At 43.0% G+C, this 10,847-nt stretch overlaps 1 pseudogene across 1 annotated transcript; it reads right to left on the bottom strand.

Annotated features, from left to right (window-relative positions):
- Positions 1–324: 324 nt before the first annotated feature.
- On the bottom strand, positions 325–10,041 carry LOC308244135 (protein SPT2 homolog; annotated as a pseudogene). The gene is made up of 2 exons: positions 9,531–10,041; positions 325–1,743 (listed from the first exon to the last, which is right to left on the bottom strand). The product of its transcript is annotated as a protein SPT2 homolog (transcript).
- Positions 10,042–10,847: the final 806 nt, after the last annotated feature.

Raw genomic sequence — 10,847 nt, 5'->3', positions numbered from 1 at the left:
ATCAGGCCAGCAGGGGAGTGGTTAGGGGGTGATCAGGTTGGCAGGCAGGCAGGCAGGCAAGCGGTTATGAGCCAGCAGTCCTGGATTGCGAGAGGGATGTCCAACTGCTAGTGTAGGCCCGATACCTCACATCCCACAAGGGGTCCCAGATTGGAGAGAGTGCAGGCCGGGCTGAGGGAAACCTTCCCCCCACCCCTGTGCATGAATTTCGTGCACTGGGCCACTAGTAAATCTAAAATGATAATGAGCTTCTTCAGTCCAAAGGCAGGACTTCTTTGCAGTAGAGTGTCTCCAGTGTCTCACAAAAATAAATAAAAGCAGCAGCTAATGTCTTTTCAGCTTCTTGACCTCTCTGCATTTCGTTGCTTCTTCCTCCCATCTCATTTCCTGTAAGTCCTCTTGCATAACTGGTCTTAAACTCTTTGCTTCTTCATCTTTGTATTTTTTTTTTGTCATAGCCAAAGAATGTGCTTAGATATTTCTTCCTGAGATTCTCCTTCATCTTTGACAAAATCTTCCATTTTGGAATCATAGTCCTCATCTTCTTCCTCTTCATATTCTCACTGTCTTTTGTAACCACCAGGGAAGGGAAACCCTTGAGAACGTTGGGCAGATCTGTAGCCAGCTAAAGAAGGCTTCATTCCATTCATCTGTCTATTGGTGGGCCGGGTAATGATATTCTTAGAAGATATTGATTCTGACACAAAAGTGCATTTGAGCTTATGGGGGGATCTAAGCTACTAACTATTCACCCAGGTCCCAAGCTTCTCACTGGTCTTCTAGGGCCTGAACTGCTGGCAGTCTGTCCAGCTGAAACTGTGCCACTTACTGATTGCCCAGAGCCACTGACTGACCGCCTGGGGGCACTGAGCCACTCATTGGTCGTCGGTTATGTGGATTGTGCACAGGCCACCCAGAGTCACCAGAACTGACCACTGACTTCCTAGAACCACCTGGGCCACTGATGGGTGATCCAGAGCCACCTGTATTGCTGACTGTCCTTCCAGGAGGATTTAAGTCACTGGCTGGCCTCTTGGTCCCACTGATTGATCGCTCAGGTCCTGAGCTGGAGCTGCCATTCTGGGGCCTGGGCACGGAGCCAGAACTAACCATAGGCTGAAGACTCCCTGTGATGGGCTGCACAGGAGCTAGGCTGGAGCTGCTGCCTGAGTGCCTGACACCTGGACTCCTAGCCTTATGTGGGGAGACCACAGGTCCAGGTCTGGAATGGCTAGGATGGAGAAGAGATTTTTTGGTTGTGTGCTCAGTAACAGATTTCTGAGTCCCTTTAGCAGAAGTCTTTGGAACACAGGGTAAAAAGGTGCTCAAGTGGGTTTTTCCAGCCCTATTGAAAACAGGCCTGTCATGGTCCTTCTAAAGTGAGGCTTGGGAACAGTTGCTAGATCCTTCTTTGGTCCTCTCTCCTGGCATGGATTTGGATGAAAACAAACCTAAATGTTTCTTATTATCTGTGCTGGGTCTGGATTTCTTCTCAGCATGAGGAAGGGGAGTACCTTTTGGAGAAGGATGCTTGTCCTTGGAAACTCTGCTAGGTTTTGTGCCCAAACTTTCTGTATTACAGGGCAGCATTATGGTCAGAGGTAGTCCTGCGTCTGCTTCAGGCTTCTTTTTCATATGTCTTCATTCAAGAAGTTTTCACTCCCTAAGTTCTTGTGCAATCATGGGCCACTTTTCTGTGTTTTTTTTTTTTCTTCTCACTACCTTGATTTCCAGAAGTTCATACTGTTGGAAGCTACCCATGGCCTTCCCTATCAGAAAAGTGTAAACAAGGAATGCAGAAGGCTCATGAAACTTGAGCTCTGGCAAGGGCCAAAGCTATGCACTGACTGTATAGCTGAGACAATGGTGGCTCAAGCAATTTCCTGAACAAAGAGTCTCAAAGTAAATCTTTACTAATATTTACTGACCTTTAAGATAGTCTTTCTGTTACCAGAATTGCCTGCCTGACTAAGGGCAATATGTGTATCTAAAATTGAATAAAAGGCTGGCAGGGCCTGGGCTCCAGTGAAGTCCTTGCTCTTGCATTGGACTCTCCGCCTGGCCCCCCATTGCTTCCAATTTATTATTTCTTGTCTTGTCTCATCATTTGACCACGGCCCTTCTCCAGATCCCGAACCCTGAGCCATGCGAGACGTGGACTCTCACATCTGGCACCTCAAATGATGGATATCCAGAGAAGAAGATTTGCCTGGAGTAGAAAAACAAAGTTTAACCAGCAAGATGGAGAAAAAGAATTCACCGGATAGGTGGGGAAATTCGCCCCGTGCAAAGCCCACGGCCAGCTGCAGAAGTCGAGATCTGTAAGTAGGGTGGGAACATCTATTTTTAGCCAGGCTAATGGGGCAGAATTTGTCAAAAGGGGAGAAGCTTTATTGTAGACTTGGTGTGCATGCTTAAGGATAAAGGAATTAAAGTGCCAGAAGGTATTCTCTTACAGTTTTTGCATGTTATTATAGAATATAATCCCTGGTTTCTTGAAGAAGGTACATTAGATGTTGAATGTTGGGAAAGAGTTAGTCAGAACTTGAAAAAACCTCAGCAGCAGGGGAAAATTTTGCCTCCAAATTGTTTCTTTTTGTGGAACATGGTATTGCATTTGCAGGAGCCTTTTAGAGAAACAAAAGAGGATAAGGCCCCTCCCCTTGCACCTTCCTCTCCTAAAGAGGAGCAAAAGAAAAACTGGAGGAATGGCCTTCATGGTCCCCTCCACCTCCATGTCCTAATCCTGAAACATTTAATTCACCATTATTAGAATCACCTATGCAAAGAGCTATCCGAGAAAGATTAAAGGACATGACGGTGGAGGACCAACTTGCTTTTCCTATTATACAAGTAGCTGACCCACAGCTCGTGAATCATATAATAAGACAGCATGAAAAATTTGACTTTAAAATGATAAAGGCCTCGCGTGAAAGCATAGTGCAGAATGGTCCTATAGCTCTTTCCCTGGAAAAATTATGACTAATATTTCTGAAGCATTCTTAGCTCCTTATGATTGGTATTCTCTAGCTCACGGAGGAGATTATTTACTATGGAAGGAAGAATTTTTGGACAAATGTCAGGAGCAAGCCCATGCAAACTGTGGGTTGAATGCTCAAATAACTTAGGAAATGCTGAAAGGACTGGGACAATATAATGACATGCAAAATCAGCTAAATTATGTGCAACCGGCATTTGAGCAAATTACACTTTGTGGTAGAAGCGTTTGGTGGGCTTTACCATCAAAAGGGGACCCTGAAGGAGCTTTTAGTAAATGTATGCAGGGGCCTACAGAGCCTTTTTCTGACTTTGTAGCTTGCCTCACTCAAGCAGTGAGATGACAGATTCAACATGAAACAGCAGGAGAAATTTTACTTCTGCAATTAACTTATGAAAATGCCAATGTTGATTGTAAGAAATGCCTGACACCTCTGAGAAAAAAATAGTACCGTTACAGAAATGATTCAAGCATGTCAGAATGTGGGGTCAGGCACCTTTTAAGCAAACTTACTCACTGTAACAGTGGGGAATAAAAGGTGTTATAATTGTGGAAGAACAGGACATTTTAAAAAAGAATGTAAGCAACGAAGAAGGACACAAGGTGGCGATCTAGGAAAAGGCGTGAGCATTCTGCCTCCCAATTCAATCAACAGATTAAACCTCTCTGTGTCCTAGAAGTCAGAAGGGAAACCATTGGGTTGGTTAATGTAGATCGATATTTCATAAAAATGGGCAGCCATTAGATCAAGACATAGGGAGTGGCCAACCACAAGGAAACGGCCCCCCAGCCCCATCATCAATAGGGGAAATTTGCCCTGCAAGGCCCACAGTGGACTCCCTCATCTGAGCCACTCCAGGGAGTGCAGGCCTAGTTCTTAACAGTAATATTGCGGTCACTTTGACCCCCACTATGGTTCGGCAAGCTGTTCCTACGGGAATCCGGTGACCTGTGCCACCAAGAACTTTAGGATTAATCTTAGGGAGAAGTGGAAAAACTCTGAGTGGACTAACTGTTCTGCCTGGAGTCATAGATTCAGACTATGAGGGAGAAATTAAGGTAATATTAGAATGTAATCATATTTTGCAAATTACTTCAGGACAAAGAATTGCTCAGATACTACTTCTACTTTTCATTCAGCAAGCCGAAGTATAAATAGGAAAAGAGCAACACAAGGATTTGGAAGCTCAGATATCTATTGCATACATGAAATTAGCAAAACCCATCCTATGATTAATATAAGAAGAGAGAGAAAATGGTTTAAAGGTTCAATAGACACTGGAGCGAATGTCAGCATTATCAGCAAAGAATTCTGGCCTCCAAGTTGGTCCATGGTAGAAGCTATAAGCTCTATCATGGGGGTCAGAGTTCCTGATAATACAAAACGCAGTGCTGCAGTGTTAAGGTGGCAAGATGAAGAAGGACAGACAGGATGGTTTCAGCTTTACATAGACTCTGGGATTGCAGTCAAGCTTATGGGGCCGGGATGTTTTAGAAGGTTCACAAGCTTTTATTATTACCGGCAAAGGACAGCAGTTAATAACTCAGATGGGATATCAGACTGGTCAAAGCTTAGGAAAAAATAATCAGGGAATTAAAGAGCCCATCCTAGCCAAAGGAAACTCAGGAAGAGGAGGATTAGGATATCAACCTTTTGAGGAGTGGTTACCGCTCAATCTCCTCACCCTCATGCAGATCCTATACAATGGAAAGATGATAGACCTATATGGGTGGATCAGTGGCCATTAACCAAGGAGAAATTAGGTCATATTCATGAATTAATACAGGAACAAATAGAGCGTAGAGTCTTCCAATAGTCCTTGGAATACACCTATATTTACTATACCTAAGAAGGCAGCAGGAAAATGGCAATTGTTACATGATCTTAGAGCAGTTAACACTACTATGCATACCGTGGAAACTTTACAGCCTGGACTCCCAGCGCCTTTGTAAATCCCTCTAGATTGGTCTCTTAAGATAGTAGATCTTAAGGAGTGTTTCTTCACCATTCCCTTGGCCCCTCAAGATAAACAGAGATTTGCTTTCTCAGTGCCAGCTATGAAAAATATAGAACCCATGAAAAGATATCAATGGAAAGTTTCTATCTCAAGGAATGGCCAATGGCCCCACCTAGTGTCAAAAATATGTAGCTCAAGCTGTTCAGCCTTTAAGGGACAAATATTCCTGATGTTACATTATTCATTACATGGATGACTTGCTCTTAGCAAGTCCATGGGAAGAGCAGACCTCGTCAATGTAAAAATTGCTCCAGAAAAGGTACAGAAAGAAACGCCTTTCAAATATCTGGGAACCATAATTGAAAACCAATGTATTAGGCCTTAAAAGGTAGAAATAAGATTGCCTTAAAACGTTAACTGACTTTCAAAAAGTATTAGGGGGCATTGACTGGTTAAGACCTTATCTGAAAATCTCTACAGGAGAAGTGACAAATTTATTTAATATACTTAGGGGTGACTTTAATCTTTCCTCATCCTGAACTTTAACAGATGAAGCTAGGAAGGAGTTGCTAAGAATTGAGCAGGCAATCTCCTCAGCCCAAGTAGCATGGGTAGAGCCTGAATTGCCTTTATTGGGACAGATTAACGCTACTGCAAATAGTCCCACTGGAGTCATCTTCCAAAAAACTCTCCTGCTATAACTGAATGGGTCGACCTAGGGCATCAATCCTCTAAAACTGAGGTTACATATATAGAACTTATGGCTCAGTTGATACCTCAACTTAGAAAGCACTGCAGGCAGCTTAGAGGAGAAGAACCCCAATGCATTTACCTTCCCCTCACTGGGAAGCAATTAGAAATATTATTTCAAACAGATTTGAATTGGCAAATTGGACTAAGTGGACATTCAGGGGAACTTAGTTGTCACCTATGAAAAGACAAATTACGACAATTTTTATATTATACCCCCTTTCTATACCAAAAAATACTAGGCAGGAACCTATTCCTGGAGGATTAACTGTTTTTACTGATGGATCATCGAATGGTAAAGCTGCCTATCATACAATGAATTCAGACTGAGTCATGCTGACCAGTCATACTTCTGTACAAAGAATTGAGTTAGAGGCTATTAAGGCTGCATTGCAGGATTTCCAAGAGCTTCTTAATATTATCTCTGGCTCTTCTTATGCTGTGGGCCTAGTGAATAGAATTGAAACTGCTCTGTTAAAATGGCTCAGTGACCAAAGTTTATTTTTTACTATTTAAACTAGTTCAGCAGATTGTACACTCACATCAGGGCTCACAGTGTATTACCTGGCCAGATAACAAAAGGAAATGCACATGCTAATCAATTGGTTGCTTTATTAAAACAGGCCTCAGAATCTCATCAGCTTTACACCAGCCTGCCAAAATGTTGTCCAAACAATTCTCCATCACTTGACAGCAGGCAAAACAGATTATCAGAGAATGTCCCACTTGCATGTCCCATCTGCCGCAAGGACCTAATTCAGGAATTAACCCTTGAGGATTGATAAGGGAACATATCTCTGGCAAATGGATGTAACACATTATACTCCTTTTGGACACCTTGGGGCATTGCATGTCTCTGTATATACCTTTTCAAAGGGCGTATGGGCTACTACATCTACAGGGGAAATGGCAAAACAGGTTATTAATCATTGCCTAGCTGCTTTTGCTGGCATGGCCATTCCAAAAATCATTAAAACTGACAATGGACCAGCTTACACAACCTGTCATTTCCAGCAATTTTGTAAAAAGTGGAAAATTCAGCACATTACATGAATACCATATAATTCGCAGGGACAGGCAATTATAGAACGCCAGCATCATAGGCTAAAATCCCAACTTGAAAAACAGAAAAGGGGGAATATGGAGAAATTGTCTGTAGGTAGACTACACTAAGCCTTAATTACTTTAAATTTTTTCATTTCTGATGCCGATGGTAAGACACCCATGGAAATAAACTGGTGTCAGAATGAGCCAAAGGAAAATGGTCTGGTTAAATGGAAAGATCCCGAGTCTGGTTTATGGAAGGAACCCAACCCCTGTTAACATTTGGTCAAGGGTACGCTTGTATATTTCCAGGAAATTTCTCGAACCCCATGTGGATTCCCACAAGAAATATTAAACTTCAACGTGGATACGAGGGAGGAACTGGCCAGGTTAAGGAGGACCTTGCACCTGGAGCCACACCTTATAGCTGCAGATAATCGACTACCCCAGCCACAGAAAGCAGCAGCCCCAAGCAACCCACTGAAGATAAGGAGTGGGAGGAGGACGAGACAAATAAGGGGGTATAATATAAAAATTGTCGTAATTTGTCTTTCCTTTCTGGATTGGAGCCCAGAGGTCACCTGGGGGATGGTGAAGAAGATGGTCCAGAAAGCTGATCGAATTTGTGAGGAGACCAGAACCCCAAGAACACCTGAGAACGTCTTTCTTGCCCTGCTAGCAGTCATCAGCTGTGCAGTAATGCTACCGGGGCAAAGGGGGAAGTATTTTGGACTTATGCTCCTGACCATCCATGGTTAAGACCCCTTATGTGGGCTGATCCCCCGCCTAACGTAGTCACCAATAACACCAAACACCTTGGTCACCCAGGAGGACCACAGGTCGGGCAAGGAAGTATATGGGCAAAGTATAATTACATGGGTATCACCACCTAGCTTCCCTTTTGTATGACACAGAACCAAACCACAGCTCCTTTGTGTGTAAAATTAAAAAGAGGCTTCTGGCTAACATGGACACCGAAGGAGGGGGAAGCAAAAGACCAAATACATCTACTATCACTACTTGCTCTGGGGAGAGGTGCAGAAAATGTAACTTTACAAAGACACCCCCTCACACACTAAGCCGTTATGTAAAAAGTCTTATGAATGGCACCCCACCGAGGAAGAAATTAATTGACAAGAATGTTATAGTGACCACGCCACCAGCAGCAAACTTAATAACAGTTTTTCCTTTGTGGATTGGAGCCCCTGTGGGTTTGCGTATAGTAACAATCGCACCCTAAAATGGAAGGGGAACGCATCCTATCTATATGTTGAAGCTAATCACTCCATTTCATGGCATGGAGGAGGATTTGTTGGATCTCAATTTCAACATGACAATTGGCCCCTACAAAATACATAATGGAAATGAGCTGCTGCACGTGCACCTATTAAAGAGTATAGTTTTAACTATAGCTCAGATAATTCCATTCATATCTTAAAGGGGAACTCCCAATAAGACAGTATTTGCCACCGCCTGTGTATTTGATCCGTTTGTACTCCTCTCAGGCCCCATCCAGATGCATCTTAATATTACAAGCCATCTGTATGAGGTGTCATACACAGGCTGCACACTATCCCATTGTATTAATTTTACATTCCAAAAGGATTCCCTCATGATTTTAAAACAACCAGCTTTTGCTTAGTTTCCTACTAACCTAACCGAGCCTTGAGAATCTCATCAAACCTACTAAATGTTACATGATCTGGTAAAAATCTTAAAAAGACAAAAGAAGATTTCCTGGAATGTTAATTACAGGACTCTGTGCCCTCGTAACGTTACTTACTTCTGTGGGCATTGCTGCTTCATCCATGGTACAAACTGTTCAAACTTTTCAGTTTGTACAACCGGTCTATACAAAAAAGAATTGATAGCCAGTTTGAGATAGAATTATCAGCATTAAAGTCTACAGTCTTGTGGATGGGTGATAAAATCCACAGCTCAGAGCAAAGAATATCTTTGTAGTGTCATTATAATTTTTCCCAAGTTTGTGTTATTACCCCCCCCCTCATTCCCCATTGGGAATCAATAAAAAATCACGTTGGTGCTTGGGGTAAAGATAACACAACCCTTGATAATTTAGAATTACAACAGCACATTGTACAATTATCCCAGGCAAACTTACAAACTAATTCCTTAGATGTCTGGCAGAATTTTGAAAAAGACATGAAAGAATTTAATCTCCTCCTCTGGATCTCCTTACATTTGCCTCTCAGCATAACCATTATTGCTTATCTCATTTTTTACTCTTATGTTTATTTCTAGTCTGCAGATGTGGAATGAAGAGTCTTAAAAGGACTTGAACCCTTCAGGTGGCATTCACTTTTCAGCATTTATTAAGAAAAAGAGAAGGGGAGAGATATTGGAAGCTACCCATTGCCTTCACTATCAGAAAAGTGTAAACAAGGAATGCAGAAGGCTCGTGAAACTTGAGCTCTGGCAAGGGCCAAAGCTATGCACTGATTGTATAGCTGAGACAATGGTGGCTCAAGCAATTTCCTGAACAAAGAGTCTCAAAGTAAATCTTTACTAATATTTACTGACCTTTAAGATAGTCTTTCTGTTACCGGAATTGCCTGCCTAAGGGCAATATGTGTATCTAAAATTGAATAAAAGGATGGCAGGGCCTGGGCACTAGTGAAGTCCTTGCCCTTGCATTGGACTCTGCGCCTTGCCCCCATTAATTCCAAATTATGATTTATTGTCTTGTCTCATCATTTGCCCACAGCCCTTCTCCAGATCCCAAACCCAGAACCACATGGGACATGGACTCTCACATCATTCTGCTTTTCCTCAGCCAGCCTGAGTAGGTCAGTGAAGTTCATGATGGTGGGGCACTTTTAAGGGGGACCTTTGGTTTACTTTCAACTTTGGGAAGAGGTTCTTGCTCTGATCCTGCTTGACTGTATTCTAAGAATTCTTCCATTTCATACTCTTGGTCTGTTCCCTAACTAGTGGCTTTCCATTGCCTGTCTTTTCTATGACTTTTCCTCAACAGGAATCCCATTTAACCATGGAAATTGTCCTTTGTCCTCTTGGCCATAGCTCTTGCTTTCTTCTCATGTTTTAGCTAAATTCACTTTTTCACTAGTTCTTCTTTTCTCCTTTTTTTCTCTAAAGCTTTTTGTCCGAGCTCCTCCACTTTTCTTCTGAGAAAAGCTTGTATGCTGCTGATTGGACACCCTTAACTTTGGGATCTTTTTGGGGAGGACCCACTGCCAAACTATACCTTTTCGGTATGCTGTTGGTTCCTTATCCTTTAGAAGCTATCATGAGAATTTCCCTGAAATCCATGTTGACCCAACTGGATAAAATGGGCCGGCTCTCAGAAAGGAATGAAAGCGCATCTTACCCAGTGGCCAGCTGCAGCCAAATGAACTGGCTGGCCACCTATTTCCTACCTCTACTCAGCATGACCAATTCCAGCGCTGTCCAAGGTGGTCTGCCTGCCCCCTTCCTCAAGCAGCCTATATCCTTAAAAGTCCAATGCTGCGCTCCCACCTTTGAAACTTTAAATAAAAGTTTTACATCCACAAGATAAATTAGTAGGTTGTTCCGCATTCATTGACATAATCATTCAGGTGAGAATAAGCGACTTTAGTTTAATTGTTAAATCTCAGTTCAGTCTGGCTGGTGTGGCTCAGTGGATTGAGTATTCTCTCAGGCACCAAGAGGTTGCTGGTTCGATTCCAGGTCAGGGCACATGCCAGGGTTGTGGGTTCAGTCCCCAGAAGGGGGCATGCAGGAGGCTGCCGATTGAAGTGATATCTCTATCTCATCAATGTTTCAGTCTCTCTCTCTCCCTTTCCCTTCCTCTCTCTCTGAAAATCAGTATTACCATATATTTTTTAAAATCTTTGTTCAGGAAATGGTGATAGACATGTACTCCCAAAATGTCTGAATAGCCAAAACCGGTTTGGCTCAGTGGATAGAGCGTCGGCCTGCGGACTGGGGGGTCCCGGGTTCGATTCCGGTCAAGGGCATGTACCTTGGTTGCGGGCACGTCCCCGGTGGGAGGTGTGCAGGAGGCAGCTGGTCGATGTTTCTCTCTCATCGATGTTTCTGGCTCTCTATCCCTCTCCCTTCCTCTCTGTGAAAAA

Source organism: Plecotus auritus (assembly GCF_963455305.1).
Source record: "Plecotus auritus genome assembly, chromosome: 3".
Taxonomy (NCBI): Eukaryota; Metazoa; Chordata; class Mammalia; order Chiroptera; family Vespertilionidae; genus Plecotus; species Plecotus auritus.
Note: the sequence above shows the minus strand (reverse complement) of the source record. Positions and strands in the feature narration are given on the sequence as shown.